The sequence below is a fragment of the Gopherus evgoodei genome, chromosome 6, assembly GCF_007399415.2.
Source record: "Gopherus evgoodei ecotype Sinaloan lineage chromosome 6, rGopEvg1_v1.p, whole genome shotgun sequence".
Classification (NCBI taxonomy): Eukaryota; Metazoa; Chordata; order Testudines; family Testudinidae; genus Gopherus; species Gopherus evgoodei.
The window spans coordinates 78,202,611-78,230,291 of record NC_044327.1 but is presented as its reverse complement, the minus strand read 5'-3'; the positions used below and the strand labels follow the sequence as shown (position 1 = coordinate 78,230,291).

General features: G+C 38.3%; 1 long non-coding RNA gene across 1 annotated transcript; it reads left to right on the top strand.

Moving 5' to 3' along the window:
- The first annotated feature begins 663 nt into the window (after nucleotides 1-663).
- On the top strand, nucleotides 664-22,984 carry LOC115654101. Its single transcript, XR_004001092.1, has 3 exons — nucleotides 664-674; nucleotides 11,582-11,589; nucleotides 22,854-22,984. It is a non-coding gene; the product is annotated as an uncharacterized LOC115654101 (long non-coding RNA).
- Nucleotides 22,985-27,681: the final 4,697 nt, after the last annotated feature.

Below are 27,681 nucleotides of genomic sequence, written 5' to 3'. Positions count from 1 at the left end.
GTTTTAGCTGGGACTGTATGTGATGGCCAGTGGAGTCCTGTTGGTTTCTGTCTTGGGTTTGTCTTGCAGTAGGATGCTTCTGGGTACACGTCTGGCTCTGTTGATCTGTTTCCTTATTTCCTCATGCGGGTATTGTAGTTTTGAGAATGCTTGGTGGAGATTTTGTAGGTGTTAGTCTCTGTCTGAGGGGTTAGAGCAGATGCGGTTGTACTGCAGTGCTTGGCTGTAGACAATGGATCGTGTGATGTGCCCGGGATGGAAGCTGGAGGCATGAAGGTAGGTATAGTGGTCGGTGAGTTTTCGGTATAGGGTGGTGTTAATGTGACCATCACTTATTTGCACCGTGGTATCTAGGAAGTGGACCTTCCATGTAGATTGGTCCAGGCTGAGGCTGATGGTGGGGTAGAAGCTGTTGAAATCGTGGTGGAATATTTCCAGAGTCTCCTTCCCATGGGTCCAGATGATGAAGATGTCATCAATGTAGCATAAGTAGAGAAGGGGTGTGAGTGGACGAGAGCTGAGGAAGCGTTGTTCCAGGTCAGCCATAAAAATATTGGCATATTGTGAGGCCATGCGGGTGCCCATAGCACTAACACCATTTGACACCATCAGCTCAGGATTAAACAAAGACTGTGAATGGCTTGCCAACTACAAAACCAGTTTCTCCTCCCTTGGTTTTCACACCTCAACTGCTAGAACAGGGCCTCATCCTCCCTGATTGAGCTAACCTCGTTATCTCTAGCTTGCTTGCATATATATACCTGCCCCTGGAAATTTCCACTACATGCATCTGACGAAGTGGGTATTCACCCACGAAAGCTCATGCTCCATAACATCTATTAGTCTATAAGGTGCCACAGGATTCTTTGCTGCTTAAGTCGTGGATGGAGCTAACCATTTTTTAAAGGGATGTTGTGTTATCTTCCTTAAAGAAAAATACTGAATATAATGGCTTGTCTGTTCCATGTGGTCCATGCTATAGTTAAAAATATCTCTCCTGAAGTATTATTAGCCCCAAAGCTAAGTAATCTCCTGTATAGGATTATTAGTAGTATCTGGAGGGGATGAACTACAGTAGAGAAGAAATTGTACCAAATTTCTCTTCCATTTGGTAGCAGAATTTTAACAGAGGGCTTCCAGAAGCCCTTCTGCCCATCACTGATAAAATTTTTTTTTCATCTTTCTAATTAAATGTATTGGGCCAGGTTCTCAGTGGGTATAAATTGGCATAACTCCATTTAAGTTGATAGAGTTACATTGATTTACATCTGTTGAGGATTTGGCCTGCTTTTGTAACAAGACCTGAGTAAGTAATGCAAAAAAAAATCTAGAAATTTAATTTTAAATTGATTTAAGTTTCACTTGTTTTGTGTTTCAATTATGAGAACATTCTCATGTCTGAGTTTTGTTGGCAAAAAGCAGATGAAAGTAAAATTAGTCGCTTATATGAGTATTCATAGAAACCAGATATTAAGAACATAAGAACAGCCATACTGGGTCAGACCAAAGGTCTATCTAGCCCAGTATCCTGTCTTCCAACAGTGGCCTGTGCCAGGTGCCCCAGAGGGAGTGAACAGAACAGGAAATTATCAAGTGATCCATCCCGTTGCCCATTCCCAGCTTCTGGCAAACAGAGGATAGGGACACCATCCCTTCCCATCTTGACTAATAGATATTGATGGACTTATCTTCCATGAACTTATCTAGTTATTTTTTGAATCCTGTTATATTGTTTGTGCATGTGCACATTTATTTTGAAAGTGCATGCATCCCTGTTAAGTTATCAAGAGAAACCATATCATGTCCTTTGTCTGAGAAATTGGAGTTCAGCAGTACAGTTTGAATTTTTAATACCTGTGATCAATCCATAGAGAAAATAAATTTAAGAAGATATTAATCAAATGAATGTGAATAAATTTGAGGAAATTTGTGATCAGCTTGTTAATATTTCATGAACAGAAAGATGCAAAATATTGATTAAATTTATTCACTCAACTCCATTTGTAAAATAACCTGTGGTAGGAGTAGAGAGTTGTTTATAGAATATTATAATTTAGAGACAATCCCTCATAAGGGACAGTATTATGAACATAGGAATTTGAAGATGTGCCCCAGAGGTGGGAGTTGGGAGCACTTCATGGCTGTGTGCCATAGCTCACTAGATTTTTTTTTATTTTTTTATTCCTTTCTCATTCATTTGGTGTGTTATTTAATGAAGAAAACATCATTACAGCAGGAAAGTTTGTTTCACGTAGAGGTCCTGATACAATGCAAAGATCTAGGGAAAGATTCCCATTGCCTTCAAGGGACACTGAATCAGGCCCATAGCCAGTTTTCAACAGGATAATATGTATGGTATAAAAGTGTAATGACAAATATGAAGGCAGAGAGGAAAAGCATTGCATGTTTAACTAGGTAATGCAGAGTGATAAATTTAGTCAATATTCAATATTTAGACTTTAGTCAATATTCAAACATTAAGTCTTAAATGGAAAACAGTGAGGGACAGACTTCCAAAGCTAGGGGCAAGGAGCTCCTCTGCTACACTGGGTCACTTCCATCATGGTTCCAAACCCTCAGATTTATCAATTTGGGAAGTTGCTCATCTATCAGTTTGTGTGTGCAAATGTCTGCTTATACAAACAGTAGCAGAGTGTTTATTCCTTTTGACTTGCATCTTAAAAATTTACCTTTAGTTTTCTCAATGACTGAAGACACTAACTTTAGTCAATTATAAAAAGGCTTCTCCTTTGAGTTTTTTTTTAAAGCTCATCATATCTATCTAATTAAATGTATCAGATGACTTCTGAGCATAGAGGTTTTTTAAGAGCTAATTGAAAAAAAATCTGTGGACATAGATTTGGCAAAGAAACCATTGTTTCCATCTGTGGAATGATTTGAAGGCTGATAGAGTACTTGTGACACTTGAAGGTTACCCCTGCATTCATTGTTTTTTGCACTGACACACAGTAAGTTAATATTCTCACTGACAGTGCATATATCAATTTATAGATGCACTTTTCAGCAGAACTAATAATCTTATTAGCTTTCCACAAGATAATCAGTATCACAGCAAGTAATGCATGAATTTTATGACATTGCTGGATTTCTATCTGTCTTGGGAGCTACAGACTGTATGCATGTGGTAATGCATGCATCACCACATAATGACTAATGAGGCAAGGTAAAGAAATCGAAAATCTTTTCATTCCCTCAACATGCAGCTGGTGTATGATGCCAGATGTAAAATCATTGATGTACTTGCCAAGTTCCCAGGATCATGTCATGATTTATTCAAACTCAGACAATAAGGATTAGGTCAATCTTTTGAAGATGGTCAAATTCAAGGAGATTGGTTAATAGATAAGCAGGAGCATTTCTTGTAAATAAAACATTGAATATGTATTAAAGATGAGAGTATTATTTACATCTTGCCTTTTTTTTAGGTCACAGTGGTTCTTCTCTAAAGAAATGGCTAATGACTGCAGTTCTTAATCCCCAAACTCCAACAGAATCACTTTATAATGAGGCACATAAATTTACCAGATCTATAACTGGAAGAATCTTTGGTCTTCTAAGAAATAATACAGATGCCTAGCTAAATATGTTGGTATAGATTATATAAAATCATCCCTTGAATGTTTGTGAAGGTTTTTCCCTGGGTGTTGCATATAACAAAATGACACTGTCCGATGTATAATTTCTCAAGGAGAGAATGAGATCAGTGTATCAAACCACAAATATATGGTCAAATAATTAAATGGAGTCCATTTGTAGTATGGATTTTCTGTTAATTTGTGAATGGCAAGGAAAATAAGAAGCATGGTGGATCGGGCCCTTTTGCTGTTAGGACATAATACTTGATGTATACATTTTTCATCTTCCAAAATAATTATGTATTTTATAATTAAATATATTCCCAGCTGTGGCAATTTGTACACTTTTTATGAGTGTTCGTCTTCAGACTTATTTGCTCAGGTAATGTCATTTCTGAACCCTAAAGCCAAGCGCTTTATAAAACCAATGCACTTGCATTTGGCTTGCTGAAATTTGAAGAAAATATCTTTTTTGAATGAGGGAGATGTCTTGACAAATCATGTGGCAGATCACTAGCTAGGAGACACATTTATTTCATCTCTAGTCATTAAAGTACACAGAGGATTTTTCAGAGAGACAAAGATGTTTGGTTTCTTCCATCTCCTTCTCCTTCTGTGAAGTGGGAATTTACTGGGCTTCCCCTGAGATGGATGCCATGAGAGCAACATAAGGGCTGCAATGCTTGTAAGCATGGCTCTATAATAGCAGTCTCACTTTGTGATGATCCAAAATGCTAGTGAAGAAGTGGATGTGAGGAAGATTGGGCACTGACCATTATGGTTAGTAAGATTCCATGGTAATATTTGTAAGATTAGGGGTTAGTGCCATGGTCTTTGCCAAATTCCAAATCAGGTAATTACTGTGCCTTTTAAAATTTCTCCCATGGCTATTGTGTGTATTGCACTAAGATTTAGAGATCTCAGTGGAAACTGAGGAATCATGGTATGTGGTGTAAACACTTGGTAAGAATTAATCCCTATTCTGAAGAATTGTCTATGTAACTAGGCAAGACAAACTGTAGGAGAAAGGTCCTCTTCTGAAGAAATGGGTATAATTTCCTGAGTCTGAGACCTTAAGTGACTTATTCAAGGTCTCAGAGTAAGCCTTTGACAGAGGCTTCTCCCACCCTCAATCATGTTCATATTATTCATTTATTTTATTTTTGCTTTTTCTCCATAAACATACCCGTGTTCATAGTAGAACAAGGCTAGAGGTGCACAAAGTGAATTTCTTATTCATCATTTGTTATTCACCATTTGTTATTTTTTGCTCATTTGTACCCCGATTTAAGTTTCAGATGTCCAGCCATCTGAAGTGGAAGCACCAGCTGACTTTGCTGGCCAGTCATTTACCACGAATAATGAATAGCAAACAAGCAAAGAGAAGCTTGTGAACACCTTGTAGGCTTGCATAATTATTGAATACTTATGAATAAGAAATGCATTAGCAAAAAATCAAGAATGGTTTGTGAACGATCTGTAAACAGAAAAAAAAAGACTAGTGCTCTGATTTTATTTGCAGTAAATCCAGTATTACCTGAACTCAGTCTCATTCTGTGAACCCAAGATATAGTTGGAGAGGTTTGCAAAATATCAGTCAGGCTCACTCATCTGTGATAAAAAACAATCTTTTACACTGGCCTGGAATTTTCCTCAACTAGGTGTAATTGCATGGAATATTTTATAGTGTGAAATGTAGTCATATACAGCTTAGTATAAACTAGGGAAGCACTTTGTTTGAACTCTGTTGCTGTTATAAAAATGTTTAATTAACCTTTTCAGTTAATGTCAATATGTTTTTATTACATTCTTCAGCTTCCCCTGGTGACTAGTGAAAATTCTTGCTTTCCTTCACCAAAGAGACTTTGTGTTGAATGATGAATATGGTAGTTGACTTTTAGGGTTGCTGCCTGCCTGGTTGTAGACAAGAATTTTTGACTTCTTTAGCAATATGGCAGGCTACAATGATTCTGTTTTTAAAACAGAGGCTGACCTGATATATAGCTAGGAATAATATTTCCCACAGTGCTTGGCCTGTTGCCTAGCTTGCTCCAGTCACTAAACACAGATTAGCAAACTGCTAATCCAAACAGAACCACCTCTTTTAAGGTCTGATCTGAAGTCCACTGAAGTCAATGGAAAGACTCTTACTGACATCTGGGGGTTTTGAATTGAGGCAACAGTGAAGTGGTTTGCAGTAGCTTCTGTTTCTCTCTCCCCCTCCCCAGGGCACACAAAAGAAATCACAGGAGCTAGATTCTGCCTCCTTTAACTCAGATGTATTCATGGGAATGTATTGTAAACTACTAGGGCAGCTTCATCTTCATTTCTTTAGTTTTAGGGAGGAAAGAGCAGTTTTCTGGTTACTAATGGGATTTGATTTATTTGTAGAAGCTTTGGATGTTTGCAAAATGTTTTGGGATTGATTTGCAGTTGTAGGGTTATCTGATGCTCTGTCATGTTCACCTTTGCCTAAGTGTTTCTTCATCTTTGGCTAGACTACTGTGGCCTTGATGTCTACATGTACTGAAAAGAGATCACATTGCTATCTACCAGCCAAGTGGCAGAAGACCTAGGAGCCTGTAACAGAATTGCAGAACTCATAATTTTTTTCTGAATAGAGTCTTAAGGGATCAACTTTGATTTCTTATGAGAACAGTATTAAATGCTTTAGGCCTTAAATTTGACATATTTTAATCTATATGCTCCAGAAGGAAATTTGTTTAATTTATTCCAGCATACTGTAAAGTGTTTGTTTGGTTTTAAACTAAGCCTTCTGGAGCTGAATATTAAAAACAAATGATGCGAGGGACTTGAGGATGCAGTGGACTATTGTAACGATATGGATTGCTTCACTTTTAGGTCACTATTTCAAATCAGCCAAGGCTGATAGTGGCCAAACATCATTGCCATTTGATGGCTGTTTAAAATCAAGGTCCAATGACGCAAAACCTACATCTTAGATCTCTCCATTTTGTCTTCAATTCCTGCTTCATTTCTCTGGACAGGATTTCTAACAAGGAAACTCTAAACAAGGACTGATGACCCCCGATATGTTTGGGTAACTCCAGAAAGACTTTTGCATGACAGCAGTTTACTCCACCGCTGCTCTAATCCTGATCTATGAACACTGAAAAATCACCTATATGTATATGTGATCTATTAACAATTTATAACTCTTTCCTTTTATTATTAAACCTTTAGTTTTTAGTTACTAAAAGATTGGCATCAGTGTGTTTATTGGGTAAAATGTGAGTTATAGATTGACCTGGCTAAGTGGCTAATCCAGGGATTGGCAACCTTTCAGAAGTGGTGTGCCAAATCTTCATTTAGTCACTCTAATTTAAGGTTTTGCGTGCCAGTAATACATTTTAACATTTTTAGAAGGTCTCTTTCTATAAATCTTATAATATATAACTAAATGATTGTTGTATGTAAAGTAAATAATGTTTTTAAAATGTTTAAGAAGCTTCATTTAAAATTAAATTAAAATGCAGAGCCCCCCAGACCGGTGGCCAGGATCTGGGCAGTGTGGGTGGCACTGAAAGGCACCTATGCCATAGGTTGCCTACTACTGAGCTAATCCCTTGGGATTAGAAGGACCTTATATTTGATTAAATTGGTTTTCAATAATCACTCCTCATATAGTCCAGTGTCTGGGTGGTGAGCCAAGGGCTGGAATGCCTAAGGAGACTCAATTTTTGGCTTCTTGTTAACCGGTGTGGTGAGACAGAAATTCAGTTTTTGTTACTGATTTGGTATAATCTAATGATAGAATAACCACCAGTTTGGGATGAGTCTGCCCTGTTTCTCAGTGGTCTGCTTGAATTTGGTATTCTCAGCTGTGACCCACTGAGGCACAGTAACAATCATATTACATGAAATATAAGTAGTTGCCTTTTGAGGTTCTCTAACAAGCATTGTGAAAATAGTATTCAAACTTAGGATCCTGCTAGACTCCAGGTTCCTTGAGGCTCAACCAACAGCCATAGCTAGAAATATATTTTTTTCCATCTTCATGCGGGTTGTCTGTGAAAGTCATGTGAAAAGATCAGTTGAATCTACCCCCAGCAGCCTGTCTTCTAAGTAGGATCACACTAGTGCTGCATGCTCTGTATTGACTTATCGTTCTGTACATGTTTTGATCCTAGTCTTTCATACTTTCAGTGCACAAGAGCACAGAATTTGATGCTTATACGCTCTGTCCTAACCATATTGCATGATAAATGGGGACATTTTGACTGATGCTCATGTATATTTTAGAAATTAGAGATGGAAAATCCATCTTCCCTGATCCCCAAATAATTTCAGAGGCCAAGGACAGGGTATTCTCCAAAAAGGAATACAGGCACAAGTGGTCATATTCACCTATGTAATTCCAGAATAATCCTATGATGTCAAGGATGTTACACCAAATTTACACCAGTCTATCATCAGTTTGGACTAAAATGTGCTGAGTTAGAATACATTATACAATTTGGACAGGTGTCATGCAGATTAAGGATATAACTGTCTGAAGTTGATACATAATTTAATTACATGTGCTAAGTCAAAACACTGTTTAAAACATTTTTAATAATTAGGAATAACTATATAGTAACCTCACTTCTGTTTCTCATCACTTGCAAACTTTTTTGTGCCTACAGATATAATTAATGGCATTGGACAATAATTCTGCATTGCATATTCCATGCAAATATGAATTCTATCCCCAAAGGAAAACTAATAAGATGCAATATTTAACAGGAGACATGAAAAAACAACATTGTTTTCTCATAGCGAGTTGAGTGGGCAAAAAATACAGATTTTATAGCAACTGTAAAAATCTAAAAAAGCCTGTATGGATAACTTATTCAGTTTTATCTACTTGTCCTAAAATGTTTCTAGAAATGCCTTGCACTTGGCTTCAGTATGTTCTTTTAAATTAAAATAACATTGTTAGTGTACATTGCTAGGTCCTGAAATGTATCCTACCTTTAAAGTTGTACTTGCCTGTTTGAAAGTTCTCTTTACTCTAGAGTATTGGGGCAAAGATTATATTTACCCTTGTTTTGCTTTAAAAATATCTGGCATTACAAACAGTGCTTTCTCTAAATTCTATATGTATGAAAACACTTGTACATGAATTTCTGATTGTGGATAATGCTTGTCAAATTTTGCTTTTGTGTAGATTCCTCCCTCCGCCCCTTCCTCCTTTTAGTGATTTCAGTGCTCATGAAAGATGCCCTGGAGAATGAATGTCTGTATTAATCCAAATAAGAGATGCAAACACAGGCTGAAGCACAAGCTTCCCATCCAAACTACAGTACACCTCAAATATGACCTTAAAGAATTCCATCTAGGGCTGAGAGGAGGCCATTCACTGTTCCATCCTTAGGCTCTCTGCTGAAATTCTCAGGAAGGTTGCTAATTGTGGGTTTTGTGGCATTGGACCTTGATTTTAAACTGCCATCAAATGGCAGTGACATTTGGCCACTACCAGCCTTAGCTGATTTGAAATAGTGACCTAGAAGTGAAGCAATCTATATCGTTATAATAGTCCACTGCATCCTCAAGTCCCTCGCATCATTTGTTTTTAATTATTCAGCTCCGGAAGGCTTGGTTTAGAACCAACTAAACACATTACAGTATGCTGGAATAAATGGAACAAATTTCCTTCTGGAGCGTACAGATTAAAATATGTTAAATTCAAGACCTAAAGCATTTAATAGTGGATCATAGTGAACCACATCAGAATCTCATATGCAAATACCTACTACACAAGTGGAAAATGAAGGAGAGTCTGTGTGAATATGGAGAACATACGCAGTGATTCCTCTGGGTTGAGGAGAATGTTTTCCACAGGTTTTATTTTTTATAGGTCCTTTGGAGAAAATACACAGACCATGCATCACCCAGTGAACTGCTGTCATTTAAGATCCTTCTCTGGAGGGACACCCTTGATTCATTCTATGTCACTGGAAGCCATAGAAGGGATGACAAACTTGTCAACCTTTAATGTTGCTTTTTAAGCTGCCATACAAAAGAACTACCTTTGCATCCTAACCTGGCTAACAAGAAAATGGACAGGAATACAAAATAGAAAAAAAATAACTGGACTATTTTGAACCTTAAAAATAGTCATTTGGAGTTTGATATGAGCATTATGTGGGGATTTAGGCAGATTCTTATTCTAACCAAACTAATCACAAAGGTATTGTTAAGTAAATTGAATGATTTTACAACTACCGTAGTAAAATATATTGCTGGCCGTATCTAGAGAAAGTCACCATTCTACACGATTTAAATCAATGAAGTGAAAATGTGCTCACTGACAAAAGTTACAGCTTTCCCTATCACTCTACAGTATGGGTGACACTCTATAATCTCCAACTGCTTAGACACTGCCTAAAGCAACATTGGCTCTACATTGTATTCACAGAGACCAAAATAAGCACCCAGTTAAATACCTTCATCATTGTGATGATGTATGATTGAATATGACCATTTATATCGTTGATATAACTGTACCACTGTTGTGCAATTGCAGCACATCTTGTAGAAAGTATGCCATGTAATGTGTCAATGGAAAAGTTACAATCATATATGATAATCCTGGTTAAATTCATGTATCATCTTTGTATGTAGTTACGGACATTGACTATAAAGTTATATCGTATGCAGGTGTTGTATTCCTGGGTAACACCCATCATATAGAATTTATAATGGCCACCTCCTATGAGTCATCAAAGCATGTAAAGACATGTGATATGCTCATGTAACTCTGGACCCATCTTGGGTCAGTAACTTTCCACAAACAGAGGATGTGGGCTTTGTTTGAGACAGTAATATTCCATGCACATGGCAGAGGATATTACATAAGTCATCTCTTCTCTACCTCTGCCTGTACATAGATTAAAAATACTCAAGGTGTCTATTTCTTGAATGACTTATTATTATTGCATGACAGAGTTACATTAGAGAGATCACAAATATTGGAGATGCAGAGTACACACAGGAGTGTAAAATGCAGTCCTTCGATTTGCCTTGTAAAAGAATAATTTGCATGAAGTTTAGAAATAATCTGTTTTCTTCCATCATGCCATTTGCAAGTTCTAGAGCTCATTGAGGCTTTATTTAATGGCCTGTCATTTTATTGGCTCTTGTAAAGTGCCAGTGAGACAGAAATCAGAATATATCATGCATAATTTAATCACGAACTCATTACTTAATGCATTTAATAAAAGAAATCTGCACTGTTTTACAAACACATCTTTAAATGTTCAATATTTAAATGACTTGTTAGTTCTGTTTTTGAAATGGCTAAATTTTTGTTTTGTATTGTAATGAATGCTATGTTTGGCATTTTGGACCCATGCTTTTAATCAATATCTTTAATATTTACAGGTACCAGTAAAGAGAAAAGTACCATAAACACTGCTGTAGGGCACATTTAAAATGTCTAAATAGTAATCAATACTGAGAAATTAGGTATTGACTAAAATAGTTTTATAATAAGTAATTATTGGTTTGCTCTTTTAGAAATTAGACATTTTCACTTTGGGAATAAAGAGTAAATATACTGTCATGAAATTAAAGTGTTTGTGACCTTTTGATACAACTTTCCTCTTTCTATGAAATTATTAAGTTTAAATATGATTGCACAGCTTTATTATATTCTAAGTATCAATTTTTAATTATTATAAGGTCAATGTTAGAACAAATGTGATTAATACAATATTTCAATACACTTCTGTTTTTGATTTAGGGACCTTCAGCTATTTCAGGTTACTCCTCAGCACACTGGACCTTATTATAACACTTTAGGGAAGGATTTTCAAAAGTGCACAATATTTGTCTCATTCTGTGGCCATTGAGGTCAATAGTAAAACTCCTAGTGACTTCAGTGGGAACAGAGGTGGGCCAGCAATGAGTGCTCTTGAAAATCATACCATTACCACTTAGTAGTATACTGTCTGATGCTTGCATTCATAACGTATCATCAGATAGCTAGGTGACAGCAGCTTGACCTTCAAGTTGGTGTAGCAGTATGGATGTTTGCAGTACACATGCTCTCTCTCTCTCCATGAATTTTATGTTGCTACATGATTTACTTCTGCTATCTTAATCAAAGAGAGAAGGGCTTGTGATCAGTATGGTGACTGAAGGTGAAGGATCTGTATGTCAGTGTCTCTGTATATCTGTGTTCTCATTGGTACACTTTGAAGTAAATTAACTACCGTATTTTATATTACAGATTCCCACAGAGTTTTAACTCTTTGTCTGAGTAGCCTCTTACGAAAATGCAATAAATAAAATAATAAATAACATTCACCATTACACAATTTCTCCCATGTACCCTCAGAGACATCTTGTGTTGTACAGTTTGGGAACTTCTGATCTACTGGTAACAGTTCCTGAATGAGCTCTATTATGGATAAAATCAGGGTACAGTTATTTTTGTATTAAATAGAGATATGTCTTTGCAAAACATAGGGCTCAGGTGTGCCTTGAAGAGTCCTGCACAGGGGCATGTGGGGCTCACCACTCCAAGGAAACAGGAAACCCCGGCACAGTTGGCCAGGTCATAGGGCTTGTGGGGCCTCTGGTCCTACCCCTTTTTGTGAATCTTGCAGGAAAAGAACACACAGAAGAATAAGTTCATGCTCCCAGGATTTTACAAAGTCTGTGATTGTGCCCTGCTGTGGCTCGCCCTCTCCACTTGCAGACCCGTGGAGCAGCAGGGCACTGTCTGGACCATCATGAGTATAGTTTGATATTTTAAAACAGCAAATACAGAAAAAGCCACTACTCTGTAAAGGAGTTGATATAAAGGTGACAAATATACATGTGACCGGATTCCAGGCAAATGAAAATACTGCTTTTCAATAGCAGACTTGTCTTTCAGTCAGGACCTTATCTTTTTCAATAAGTTTTCTGAACCAAGGAATATCCATCATATTATGTTGCTGAGTGGTGATCCACTCTTGTAATGTTTTCTTATTCTGGTCCATTATTACTATTTGTAAAGAAATTCACACATATGCCCGCAACATAATAGAACCAATGCTACAAGGATAATAGTTATTTAGAATGAAGAGATAGTGGATAAATCCTGGAATTTTATATTAATACATTTATTTGTTCAGCATGTGCAGTGTACTTGGCTTTGTGAAAAGCATTACATCATTTTGTATTAGGATTTATTAGTCCAAATTCTATACGGAGTATACACCGCTTGTGGTCCTATTGACTTCAGTGAAGTTTCAAAGTAGGCGAGGCAACCCAGAATATGGTTCATTTCCTCTGGGATCAATCCATCTTCATCAACTGATAAAGATATCATTTTGAAAAAAGAGACCACGTTCTCTGATTGCATGCACATAACTTAGGTATTCTGGACCATATCTTGAATTAAATTGTATAGGCATAAAATATTCTGTGCACAGGGATAAAACATTTTATACTTTTTCATTGAGCAAAATTGTATATGATTTTATCTGCCTACAATTCACATTAAAATAATCTAGAAAAGGCTGTGTGTTGGACAGACATTTTTGTAGAGCAAACCAGAAAAGCCTTTGTTTCAAGATGGACAACAGATGGTAGGAAATAGCTGATCTTCCCATTCTCATGTCCCAGAGATGGAAGCTACAGGAGCACAGGGCAACTTTTGACTGGCCATTTTCTGTAGGCCTGGTTCTTTAATGTCATCTGATGGTGAGCTGCTAGATCACGGGGAACAGCAGTGCGATAACATGACCATTGATGACTTCACAATACTTGAGCCCAGGGCTGGTTTCCAGTAATTTTGTGCTCAGTCCTTACAACAGTACAGAGGATAACAGAGCCAACTAGGATTAGAGGTGGTTAAAGAGTCAAAGGCACATCTCTGTAAAGACTTCTTTTGAGTCAGCTGAAAAATGTAATCAAAGTATAACCAAATTTATAACGTATCAGAGGTGCAGCCATGTTAGTCTGGATCTGTAAAAGCAGCAATGAGTCCTGTGGCACCTTATAGACTAACAGACATATTGGAGAATGAGCTTCTGTGGGTGAATACCCACTTCGTCGGATGCATGTAGTGGAAATTTCCAGAGGCAGGTATAAATATGCAAGCAAGAATCAGGCTAGAGAGAACGAGGTTTAGTTCAATCAGTTCTCCTACAGGTTTTTGTATATTGCCATTCCTAATACCTGATTTGTGTCCATTTTCCTTTTACGGAGGGACTGTCCAGTTTGGCTGATGTACATAGCAGAGGGGCATTGCTGGCATATGATGGCGTATATTACATTGGTGGACGTGCAGGTGAATGAGCCAGTAAGGGTGTGGCTGATCTGGTTAGGTCCTGTGATGGTGTCACTGGTGTCTGTGGGCAAGGACTGGCCTACTGGGCAAGGACTGGCCTGCCACCCAAGGCCTGTGAAAGTGAGAGATCATTGTCCAGGATGGGTTGTAGATCCCTGCTGGTGCGTTGGAGAGGTTTTAGCTTAGACAACCTGTCAATCTGAAGCATATTCTCACCTGTAATTACACACCGCACCATAGTAACTCTAACTCAGGAACCAATCCATGCAACAAATCTCAATGCCAACTCTGCCCACATAGCTACACCTACAAAAACCTGTAGGAGAACACTTCAATCTCCCTAGACACACTATAGCAGATTTAAAGGTAGCCATCCTGCAGCAAAAAAACTTCAGGACCAGACTTCAAAGGGAAACTGCTGAGCTTCAGTTCATCTGCAAATTTGATGCCATCAGCTCAGGATTAAATACAGATTGTGAAAGGCTAGCCAACTACAAAAGCAGTTTCTCCTTCCTTGGTGTTCACACCTCAACTGCTAGAAGAGGGCCTCGTCCTCCCTGATTGAACTAACCTTGTTATCTCTGAAAGGTTGTAACCACATACTGACTGAGGGCCATTTTATTTTATTTTGTTTCTTGAATATATCCATAGCTGACACAGTATAATCTGATGACTCAGAGCCAAAGCTGTTCTTTCTATCCAGGCCTGAAGACTTTCTACTGAAATGGGGGGTAGAGGGTGGGATAGAGATCAAACTTTGTACTTTCATAAAAGGTGACTTGTTGGCTGCTATAAAGGAGTCAGGTAGAAAGAAATATGACCTTAGCAACTAGTCTGGACGTTTGTAATCCACTATAAGGCAAACTGTTTTCTATACCATCTCCAGCAGTCAAATGTTAGCAGGGAAGGATGCATTGAAAACCAATATCAATCTGTCATGGTTATCAATTTGATCTTGACTAAGTAGATGAAACCCTCTTTGTGCCTCTTGATTTGTGTGAGCTCAAATGCTTTACATGGAGAACCTTTTTCTGTTAGTGGTAATTTTGGCTTGCAGAGTTGCTGAGCCCTACACATTAGTGACAGAGCAATCTCACTCTGTTACTGAAGAAAGTAGTGTTGCATACTCATCTGAATTTTCCAGGTTAATTTTGAAGTTACATATCAATCAACTGTTCTGCAGTGGGTTGTACAGTGGTTAGAGCAGGGGAATTGAATTAAGGAATTCTAGGTTTCAGTCCTGGCTTTGTCATTGATTCATTGTATGACCTTCATCTAGCTACCATTCTTCAGTTTACCCATCTGTAAAATTGATACATTCTCCAACTTCATAGAAGTGTAAAAGATTAAGGCTTATAGTGTCTTGAAGTTCTTGGACATAAATGCAATGTTTGTTGGTGTTCCCTCACCCCCCACAACACTTGCTTCACCCTAGTAAGACCCTATGGTCTTGATAGTTCCCTCCCCTTTATTCACTTTCAGAAGGGATCTTCTCCTCCCTCATGGAGACAAGGTCCTGTCATGCAAAACTGTTCCCCTTGAGCCTGCAAAGCATTTTCTGTGGGCAGATAGATCCATGAAGTGGGGAAGGAAAACCGGAAGGAGTTTCTTCAAGTTTCAGTGGTTCTTACTTGTGGGTTCAATTTGTATGGAAAAGGGAACCTGAATTTCAGGTTTGAGAGGGAGACAAAATTTGAATAAACCATGCACTCAAACAAATTTTGTTACAGTACCAGCTAAACACTACCATATCACCCTCCATACAACTCTGCAACTGACTGGGCTTCTCCCACTCTCATATACTCATCTAGTGTTGACTTTTGAGAAAGACCAACTTGTCATTTTCCCACATGTCCCTGTGTCATTCCATATTCTTCACAGGGTAGCAGGCTGTTCCACTTTTCTCAACCTCTGTGTTCCAAGAGCAGGGCAGCAACACAGGATTTGTCCCCTCCCTAATTGCAAGCAAGAATCTTTGGGGACAAAGCCTCACACTGGCCCTTGTGTTTGTAGCCACAGAACTTTTGGTTTGGTTTCTGCTGCTACTTCTAACACTAGGGATGGTGTCCCTAGTCTCTGTTTGCCAGAAGCTGGGAATAGAAGACATGGGATGGATCACTTGATTACCTGTTCTGTTTATTCCCTCTGGGTCACTTGCCATTGGTCACTGTTGGAAGACAAGATACTGGGCTAAATGGACCTTTGGTCTGACCCAGTATGGCCGTTCTTATGTTCTTAATTCAATTGGGCTTGGAAACTCCCAGACTGCACCACCCTAATAGGGAATCCCCATACAAGAGTTTGTGCCATCCAGTGGCACAGAAAATACCTACTGTTGACTAATGTTAATAGTTTTACCACTTAATTTTTAAAAATATTTTTATTATGGACCATATTTGAAAAAAAACCTTGCACACTAAAGATTATTTCAGGAACAAAGTGATGAAATTAAATTTAATTGAGCTCTCCATAAGGGCAAGGAGCCAGAGATTTATTGAAAATGGAATTTAAATCATCACTTTCTATTTTTTTCTGATATAATAAAACTTGTATCCACTTACTGATGAAAGCATCTGCTTCATACCCTCCCCAGTGCATATCTTTTGTTTCATGGGATTATGACTGAACAAGAGTCAGCCAGGTGGCTATAAATGATGCCCAGCTCATTATCCAAAGCAAATATTTTTAAAAACCATGTACAATAACATTTAAAAAGAGATCCCTACACAGTATAACAATGAGGACAATAAAAGCGGGGGAAAACGGTAGGTTACCATAGCATATTTCAAACATCAAGCCAGACCATGAAGGAAATTAACATAAATGTGCATGCAACATAATATCCTTCTCTCTCTTATACAGTAGAAGGTGCTTTGAAGATTGTTTGCAGTCTACAGTATGCCCCATAAGATTCAGGCTACATATAATTTATTTAACTGTATTGTAGGTGAGATACCATAAGGATAGAAGAATTGTTTAATGTTTTAGAAGTTGCAGTAGGTCCCTTTAAAAAACAAAAGCTAAGTCATGTGGACAGCATATTTGCCTGTTGGCGGCGGGATTAACTGCATCCATTCCAGTTTTAATTCATTTTTCTTGAACATAGGTGACCAGAATTGTGCACAGTATCCCAACTCAGGGCTTACCAGTGCCTTGTGCAATGGCATTAATACATTTGTCTCTACTGGAAATACCTCATCTGATGCAATCCTAGGATGTATTTGCCTTTTTTCACATTGTCGGTTCACATCATCCTGGTTACTCATAGTCATCCACACACCAATGTTTCTCTACTCCTCTGTTGCTTTCAAATGATGAGCTTCCACCTTGTAGCAGACCTTCTTATTATTACACCCTAAGTGCATGTCCTTGCATCTGTACTACTGAATTTCACCCCATTTCTGGCTCTTGTCTTCAAGGTCATCCAGATCTTCCTATATATTTTTCTGATCCTCTGTATTAATGATGCCTCTAACTTTGTATCATCAGCAGATTTCATTAGCAAACTCTTGCATTTTGTGTGAAGGTCTTTAGTAAAAATATTGAATAAGATTGGTCCCAAGGCTAATCCTTGAGGAAACTCCACTAATACTTTCCCTCCAGTCTGATATTTCGCCTTTCTGCACAACTCATTGCCTTCTCCTTTTAGCCATTTCTTTATCCACCTTAAAATTCTTGTACTCATCCCCATCTTCCCTAATTTAACTAATAATTTCCCATGTGGTCCTGTGTCAAATGCTTTACTGAAATCCAAGTATATTAAAACTACTGCACTTCTCTTAACAGTTTTTTATTTTTTAGATATTTTCTCCAAGAAGAATATCAAGTTACTCTGGTATGATTTATCTTTAGTAAACCCATGTTGTATTACATGTTTACTGTTTTAAATCCGTGAATTTAATTACATGTGCCTTCACAATTTGTTCTAAAGCCCTGCATACTACAAAGATCAGACTAACAGGTCTGTAATTTTTTTTTACTTTTTGCCTTTTTTTAAATATATGTACAATGTTAGCTATTCTCTAGTCATATGGTACTATCCTTGAATAGATAGATTTATTAAAAAATCTTGCTACCGGGCTAGCAATTTCATGTGCCAGTTCTTTCAGTGTTCTGGGATGGAAATTTTCCAGTCCCCTCAATTTGAGTGCATTAAGCTCTTTCAGTTTTTCTTCCATCTCAGATGTAATTTCCATATCTAGACACTAATTTACATCAGCCCTACTGCCTTCATGCTCATGTTCCAATTTATCACTCTTACTGAAAAGTGAGGCAAGGTATTCATTTAGTTTTGGGGCCATATTAGATTATCTGTAAGCTTCTTCCCATCCACACTGCTTAGTAGCCCAACTTCATATGTTTTTATTCTCTTTTTTATTTATATAACTAAAAATCCTCTTGTTATTAATTTTTCATTACCTTGGCAAGAGCTAATTCAGCTTGACTTTTAGCAATTCTCACTTTATTCCTGCATTTTCTGACCTCTTTGGTTTTCTTTGTGGACCAATCCCTTTTTTCATTCACTGTAGTCTTTCTGTTTCTTCCTGATAACCTTTCTGAGGTGGTTATTCATCTGGCTGGGTCTTAAGCCTTTCTCTGCAATTTCCAAACCCCCCCCCCCCCCCCCCCCCCCCCGGCCCTGCTTGGGATTCAAATTTCAGATAAATTTTTGTATAGTTGATCTGAAGAAATTCCAAGCCTCCTCCACACTCAAGTCTTTGAGTTCTTCAGTCCATTTGACTTTTTAACTAACTCCCTTTGTTTCCCAAAATCTGTCCTTTTGAAATAAAAAATCAAAGCTGATGACCTGGTTTTGATTATCCTTCCATTTAATTTAAGTTGAATCAACTCGTGATCACTCAATCCAAAGTTATTTCCTATGACCAGCTCTTCTATGAAGTCCTCACTGCTTACCAAAACCAAGTCTAAAATTGCATCACTTCTTGTCGGATCGGTAACAGTTTGGTGATAATAATTGTCCTCTGTCACATCCAGAAATAACTGCATCCTACCAATATCACCTACTAGCATGTTTTCTCCAATCAATATCTGGGAGATTAAAGTGTCCCATTATTTCACAATTCCCAATAACATTTATCTCACTAATAATAGTTAGAAATTGTTATCTGTATCCAAATCTGACCCTGGGGTCTATTGCAAACCCCTAACATTATCAATCCTTCCCCAAAGTGATTTTGACACAAAGATATTCTGTTTTATTTATGCTATCGCTTCTTACTGCTTTTATAGTTTACTGCTTTGTTGATGTTTAGTGCTGCTCCACCACATTTCCCTTTATTTCTAAAAAGCATATACCTTTCAATACCTGTATTCCAGATCATGAGTTCTATTCCACTATGTTCCTGTAATCCCTACAAAATCTTGTTTGATATCCTGCACCAGTAGTTCTAGTTCCTCCATTTTTATTGCCCAGACTGCTTTTATTCATGTATAAGCATATCCATTATTTCCTTCGGACTTCACTCCAGTTTTCTAGCCTGATTAGATATCGTTCTGCTACTAACTGAGTTGAACTGCTAAACTCTTGGACTTCCTGAGTTCTGCAGGTTATTTACAGGCTGTATAGTTTAATCATATGGGAACTGAGCCCATCCATTTTCTCTGGAAGGGAAGGCCACTGTAAAATGAAACACCAGACTTTCTCCTGTACCAGGACAGTGCAGGAGGTTGAGTGAGAAGGTTGTGGTCAGGTATCCAGTTACAGTTCCTCGATTTGGAGGATCAGTCCCAGTCCTGACTCCACTTAGAACTGCAACCAGGCAGCTCTAAATTAAATCACTGATGTAGGGTCCCCTGTAACAGTGGAGGATTGGCAGATCATAGTGGTTCTCGATGTGCCCTCCTTATCCCTGAGACCCCCGCTTTCTTGCTCAGCAGAGGCTCTGACTCAAATCTGGCACAGTTATGGCCAGCAGAGTTCCCTGACTCCAGAAGAACTTTTCTTGGGGGGAATTTATAGCCAGATTGTGGCCCCTTTTCACTGTCAGTGTGGTGCAAAGGATCCAGATCCCCATAAAGAATTTAGGGTTCTGTAAGGGAATAAATAAAGGGGGAACTATGAAGGGATCCTAGGGTCTCCGTTGTCAAAATAAATTGCATTTGTACATTATAAATAAGAACAGCTGGGAATTTCCTTTTGCTTGGCAGCTTCCACTATTTTATTTTTTTTATTTAAAGAGTTGCACTCTCCTGAGTAGAGTAACTTAAATCATATGTTTGTAAGAAAGAGCAATTAATGAAACAAGGAAAGGGGCTTTATCATCGGGAAAACATTTTACATGCTTTTCTGCTGTGAAAAATGAGCTCTGTGGGAAAATATTCCTAATAATATCTTATCCCTTCCATGCACCCCTTCTGCACTCAACTACACTTAGACCCCTTTACAAAGCTGTATTACTTGGCTGTTGTTAAGAGAATGATGAACTTCATCCTCAGACTTCGTTGCTTCTCATCAGGAGAAATCAGTGGCTGGTAGTTTGATAGGGGATGAAGTAATTTTTTGTGTTAAACCTATAGCTAGTCAACATTTTGAAAAAAAAAACCAACATTTTAATTTTTTTAAATCTTTTTTCCCCCAACCTCCCTTTTTGGATTAGGCCAGTTTTTCATGCATTGGATGTGGAGTGATAACATGAGATACCTCCATTCTAGTTAAACTAAATTGGCTCTGTATTAAAGAACAATTGAAGGAGCTGATGTAACTACAGTTTAGCATTCAAGTCATGTGAATGCAGACCAACTTCCAGGTGCCTCTTCCAAATTCTTTCCTTCTGCAACCCATGCTCCTACTTCCACATATCTGCAGATAGGCTGTCCACATAGCTGGACCATGGTTGCTACTCCATAGTGAACAGTAGAATGGCTGTGGCCAACTGTACATTCCTATGTCAGGATTTGTCCCAGTGGATCTGCATTGTAAACAAACCCATTGGCTGTGCCCCTACCACAACAGTAGTGTGACTACTGTGTTCCCTCCAAATTCTGACAGAAGCCCACCATAGAATTCTGCTCTGCAGCAGAAACGGGTGTAAAGTAACCTTGTGTGGGCTTTCCATGGGCTGGCAACCTACACAATAAAAATGTGATATTTCCACTGCAGTAGAGGTCCTGTATGTTTGCAAAGGGAGTGTTGCATGATTTAGGTTTTACATGCCTAGGACTTGATTCTGCAATCCACTGAGTGGCATTTATTCATGTGAGTAAAACATTCATTTCAATATAACTAACTGTTGATGTGACTGATACTTAACTTGAGTACAGGTTGCAATATTGTGCTGGGTACAATCAAGGAAAGGATTTTATTATTTCTCGCCTCCTATTTGGCTTATAACAAACTAATATTATTTGGTTTATCTTGTCCTTTAAAAGATAACAAATTATTTGATAAAGCAGCATTTTATAACAGTAGCCTGCACTGATTGTGGAAACATGTAAAGAAATGTTTCAGAGGGATAGCAGTGTTAGTCTGTAGACTCCTCGTTATGTAAAGAAATGTTTGCCATTGAAATTCCACTTTTCCCCATTATTTGCCTATGTAAGCATGTATATTTTCCATTTTGGGTATGTAGCCTTTCTAGCATTTTGCAAGAGAATTTGAAAAAATGTTTCTGTGAAAACTGTTGCCTGGAATGTTCTCTGAAGTCTTCTAGTATTTGTATTTTGTCATGCCATCTTGTGAAGATATTTTACTTTAAGCTAGCTATTCCAAGCAGATAGAGTTTGAGCTGTACAAACATCCAGTGGTTCTCTTACAATTGTCTAAGAAATAAATGTACTGCTTTTCTCAGAATAATCAATATAAAGTATACATGGAAATATAATGAAAAGAAGCTGCTTTGTGTGGGAAGAACCTGCTACTCTGTTCAGTTATTTTAAAAAGCAAATCATGGACCAGGGCCATCTGTGAATACTGAAGGTAAAAAAAAAAATGCTACAGGTTACACTGGAATGTATCTTCTGAGTCATTTTCCTCCAGTTACTTTAATTTACTGTACATTATCCCTCCTTCCCCCACCCCACCAAATTCACCTTATTAGCAGTAAAAGTGTTTTTGTAATCTTTCAATCGCCTTGTACAATAATTAGCCTTTTTAGTACCTCAAATGATCCTTGTTTGCTAATTCCAAAGACGTCCGAAGGAAGCAAGAATGGCCTTCAGAGCTGTTAGACTTTGGAATGAAATAGTAAATCAACTGCTGATAAGACATATATATCATATTAAACACCGGGAATCCACCACAGAATCATTACACTAAAAAGCGACAATTTTGATTGATTAAAGTGGTATGGGCTGGATAGTGTTAAATCACAGTGAGTGATGTGACATTACAATTTTACATATCATATTTCTGTCAAGACAATGAAGGTAAAAGGCATTGTCATCATACGATAACGGACAATAAGAGGAATCCTGATGTTAGATTTATTACTTGGTTTAGATTTAGAAAGAAGTAATTCTTGTCTTGTGCCACTTATCAAATGACTGTAAATTCAGTGATGATGTAAAATTCTAAGGCAGAGCCACTTAGAGTTTTGACAAAGTGCCAGCTATAAAGTATTTACTGTTCTCAATGATTCTGCCTTGCACACTTAAATATTTATCAGAAACATGAACCCTTCTGATAAATGTTTCTGATCTTTGTTGGTGTTTTTTTATGCTTATATTTTTCATTAGAAGTTGGGTTCCCTATTTTCATCATCATCATAATAATAATAATTAATAATCCTCAGCTGTTCTTAAAATAAGTAAAGGCAAAAATACAGGATTCTTGGTAATATACATTATTTCATTATATTTATTTCATTCAGTATGAAGTACATAACATTTTCATAGTTTATGTTCTTTACCATTTTCATTTTAGAGATATGGAAGATTACCCACATCATAGACACTGATATTCATGATTCATAGTGCATAGAGACTCAGCATTAATAGGGCCTAATTGTTAGGGCCCTACCAAATTCAGGGTCCATATTGGTCAATTTCAGGGTCATAGGATTTTAACAATTGTAAATGTAATGATTTCAACTATTTAAACATGAAATTTCACAGGGTTGTAATTCTAGGGGTCCTGACCCAAAAAGGAATTTTTTGGGGGGTGGTGGTGCAAGATAATTGCAGGGGGGTTGCAGTACTGCTACCCTTATTTCTGTGCTGCTCTTGTCAGTGGCGCTGCCTTCAGAGGTGGGCAGCTGGAGAGTGATGGCTACTGGCTGGGAGTGAAGCTCTGAAGGCAGAACCACTGCCAGCAGTAGTGCAGAAGTAAGGATGGCATAGTATGGTATTGCTATCCTTACTTCTGTGGTGCTGCTGATGCCAGAGTACTGCCTTTAGAGCTGGGTACCCGGTTAACAGTTGCTGCTCTCCACCCACTGAGCTCTGAAGGCAGCGCAAAAGTAAGTACGGCAATACTGTGACTCCCCCTAAAATAACCTTGTGATCCCGCACTACAACTCCCTTTTGGGCAGGACCCCCAATTTGAGAAACACTGGTCTCCCCCATGAAATCTGTATAGTATAGGGTAAAAGCATCTAAAAGACCAGATTTCACGGAGACCAGATTTCATGCTCTGTGATGCATTTTTCATGGCTGTGAATTTCAGGGCCCTACTAATTGTCAGTCACACCTTACTATTTGATCCCTCATGTATGTATAGTGTTTTCTATGGCCATACTTATTATTATGTAACATTTACGTCATGATAGCACCTAGAGGCCGCAGGGGACTACATTGTGCTAGGCCATGTACAAATGCACAGTAAATGACAGTCTTTGCTCCAAACTGTCTAAAAGACAAAATATAACAGGTGTATGAGATACATGAGCAGGGGGAGGGAGGAAGGATGATATAACAAAAGGGATACAATATTTAAGCACCAGTTATGTGCATTTTTCTTAACTAGTCAATAGCTTTTATCAGATAGCAGCTTGATATATGCATTACAGCAGGGATGAGTTTTTAAGGAGAGACTTGAAAGAGAATAGGTGGTGATTTATAGATTTTGAATAAGAGTTTTGCTTAAGGGGCAGCTTGAGAGAAAGCACAAAGATTCTTGTGAGAGAAACAGACAGGCAGACAATCAAGGCTGGCATTGTTGGTGGAACCGGCATGTGCACTTCATAACAGGACAGACAGGTAGGCTGGGACAAGGAGTTTGTGTGTTGTGGTTGAAGAGAGGGAGCCAATATATTTTTAATGTAGTTGTGATACTAGCAGGTGGGCTTCACTGAACTAGCTCATGAAGTCTATTAATGTCATTGCAGTAGATGAGGGATAAGTGAAGCTAACTTGGAAACAAGCCACTTTTCAAATTCGACAGTGTACCATAGAGCACTACTCAATAGCAGAAAAAAAAATTGGTGGTTGCACATGTTGGCCTGGGACATAAAAAGATTTGAAGGGGCAAGTTAAATAGATTTTATGCCAATGCATCTGTTGGGATTTAAAGAGAGAAAAGATGGGTGAGGTAATATATCTTTTATTGGACCAACTTCTGTTGGTAAAAGAGACAAGCTTTTGAGCTACACAGAACTCTTCTCCAGGTCTTTTAGGATTTGTCATTGCACCTATATGATCAGGATCTTGTTTAAGTGTCCGTCACTGCAGTATCTGGAATAATTCCACTGGTTCAGGGGTGTTACATTGGATTTACATTGGTATAAGTGAGAGCAGAATTTGGTTCTTTGGCCTTTTTCCTTCAAGTTTTCCATCCTGTTTCAGCCTGAGGTACAAACATAGACTGATAGCTTTATGCTGAATGACTATAAAAAAGCATAAAAAAAACTATTAAAATAGCCTCCAAGGATTATTTTTTTCCATTCATGATTCAGACTGACAGTCACAGTCGGAGAACGTGAGACTAATGTACATTAAATTTCCCATGCCATTTGGCTCTCTGAGGCCTATACACTGAAAACAAAAAAGTTTCCATGGCCTGGATGAATTTCTGATGAATAGATAAGGCTGGGTGCAGAGCTGCGTTCTGTGACCTTCTGTAGCTTGCACTTAGTCCCTCCACAGTTTCTGTGACATGAAAGGTTCAAGATTGTTTTGAATGAGCATAGCCTTTTCAAACCACATCTGTGAAACACAGAAGAGCTGGGTAGCAGTCATCTTAAAAATAGGAGAGTTTGCAAAACTGGGGCAGATTATTAAAGCACTTTTGAAATATCTCAGCAGTCTCAGTGTAAGAACCAAAATAAATCCCTTGAAATTGCATTAGGAACTCTGCATTTTCTATTACAGATTTTTTTCCCTCTTAGATATCTAAGTGGAAACAAACAAATGAAACCTCCATTAGAAGTGGTAAAACTAAGGGCATTCATAATTAAAACTGCCACTGTGCCAGAGTGTTGGAGCAGTATGTGATCTTATAAAGCACACAATGCCAGAAAGACATGATGTAATTCCCCAGGGGAGCCACAAAACTAAGTCCACCACAATTTAAAAGTGAAACCCGCTATAACCTTAACATTACATATATTTTAGTATGAGCTTTAATGGTCTGTTATTTGGTGGGGAGAAGGGGACAGGAGATGCAGGAAGGGGAAAAGGCAGGAGAGGTAAGAGGGTTGAATGCATCTTCTAGAATTTTCCTGCTCTTTCTTACCATCATTCTACATGGCTCATTATGAAAGTCTTTCTTGTCTTGGGAGGGTTGGATGCCATCTCTGATTTTGGTTAGAAAGCAGTTTAAGGATTCCCTCAAATCTGAGTATGCTGTGCGTCCCACAGTCCTAGCTACCTTAGCAGCTCACAGCCAAGCACTCTGGTTTTGGGTCATAATCAAATTAATACCAGAATCATTGTAATGAGCTTGCAAAAATGTGGCTGCATTGATTCCTTCCATATAAAGGAGTTGCTACTAAATCTTTCTCTCTTATCTCTTAACAGTCTCAGGCAGAATAACACTAAAAACCACATTCTTTGTTTACATCATCTGGTTACTGCTGGCCTTTTTGGCCCAATCCTAATCTCACTAAAGCAAATGCTAAATCTACCGTAGGAGGATCAAGCCCTTTGGCTGTAAATTTTAATCGGGTTAAATTCTATTTCTCATTTTTTATTAAACACGTTTCATTTGTTCAGTTTTTCATTGTTATTGTATGGGTTACATTGGTCCAAAATCTGCTTCATTCATAATTTTTTTTTCATAATGTAAAACCTGAACCTGAGACCTTGCTCTCCCACACTCCAGGACAGTCAGCACCTTGTGGAAGTAAGCTGATAATATCTAACTACTTTGTTGCATAATTGAAATACAGGATACTAAAAAGTATTGTTTCTAGATTTAGATGCATGCTTTTTTTGACGCTAGATGTCACTGTAGGACTGAGAGAAAGCTTAACTAAGAAGGTGAAACATGACTTCATCTTTCTCATGTAGCCTGTTAGCATCTGCTTCATAGTCGAAAGGAGCCAGCATGGAATTGGTGCTTACACAGTTTGTTGGCAACTCTAGAGCAATATTTATGTAGGCCAGGATATCCCAAACACCAGTAATTGGGTCTGAGGATTGCTTCTCTTTTGAAATATAGGGTATTCTTGTGTTTTAGAACATAATGCAGTTGTCTCAAAGATTCCTGTTAGAAGTGTCATGAAAATAGTTTGTCTATAAACAAGGGTCTTTTGAAATTGTTAGGCCTTGTAACTCCCACTGTCTTTCACAGGATTTGCGCAGCTAAAACCTAACACACAGTTTATGTAAATTTACTCCAAACTATTAACACAAGATTCAAGGAATTTACCAATGACAAAGTGATCAAATCTCTTTGGCCACAGCCTTTGTTTGAGGTCAGTTTGATTTTATTCCAATTTGTCATTTTTATTTTTGTTTTTTGTTTTCTTTGCATTGTTTACTTTTCATTTCCTGTGTCTTTATTGCATCTTTCTAACTCATATCTTAAAGCATATTTTCTCATTGTTTTTCTATATTTTTGAATTTCTCACTCTCCTTTTTAATGTACATTGTAGTGCTTTCATCTCATTGCTCTCTTCTTCGCTACTTTTCTTTCTAACTCGGCTATTTTTCTGTCTCTTCATCCTGATGTTTTTTTCTCTCATGTGGTAGGTGTGGAGACTGAAGATGTCTTTGTTTCCGGTTCACCCAAATCTGCCATAGTCTTTCCTCGTCCTCCCTGAATCTATCTCTCCTTCACTGTCCCTTTCCTCTGTCTCACTCTTTGCTTCTTTTGCCACCTGAATCCACTTTTGCCCATTTTCCCCCTCCAAGTCCATTGTTTTATGCCCTCCTCTTTCTTCTCTCTTGTTTAGTATATGTTCTTTTCTGACCTCCCTTGTTTTCCCACCTACAGAGTTTCCCTTCCATCTTTTCCCCATCTTCTGCCATTTGATCTCTATCCATCCTTGGTTCTCACTTCCCTACTACGTGTTCCCACCCTCTTAAATAGTATATGAATATCGTTGGGCTTTTTGCCTGTCTCAGCAGTGTAGGCACCTGGGAGAAAAAGATCTGTAGCAAGACAGTGCTGCATATGCAGCTTCCCCATCAGGGGCGGCTCCAGGCCCCAGCACACCAAGCAAGTGCCTGGAACGGCAAGCCACGGGGGGGACTCTGTCAGTCGCCGCGAGGGCAGCAAGCAGGTTGCCTTCGGTGACTTGTCTGCGGAGGGTCCGCTGGTCCCACGGCTTTGGAGGACGCCTGAGGAAGGTCCGCCAAAGCCGCGGACCAGCGGACCCTCCGCGGGCAAGCCACCGAAGGCAGCCTGCCTGCCATGCTTGGGGCAGCAAAATGCCTAGAGCCACCCCTGTCTCCCAC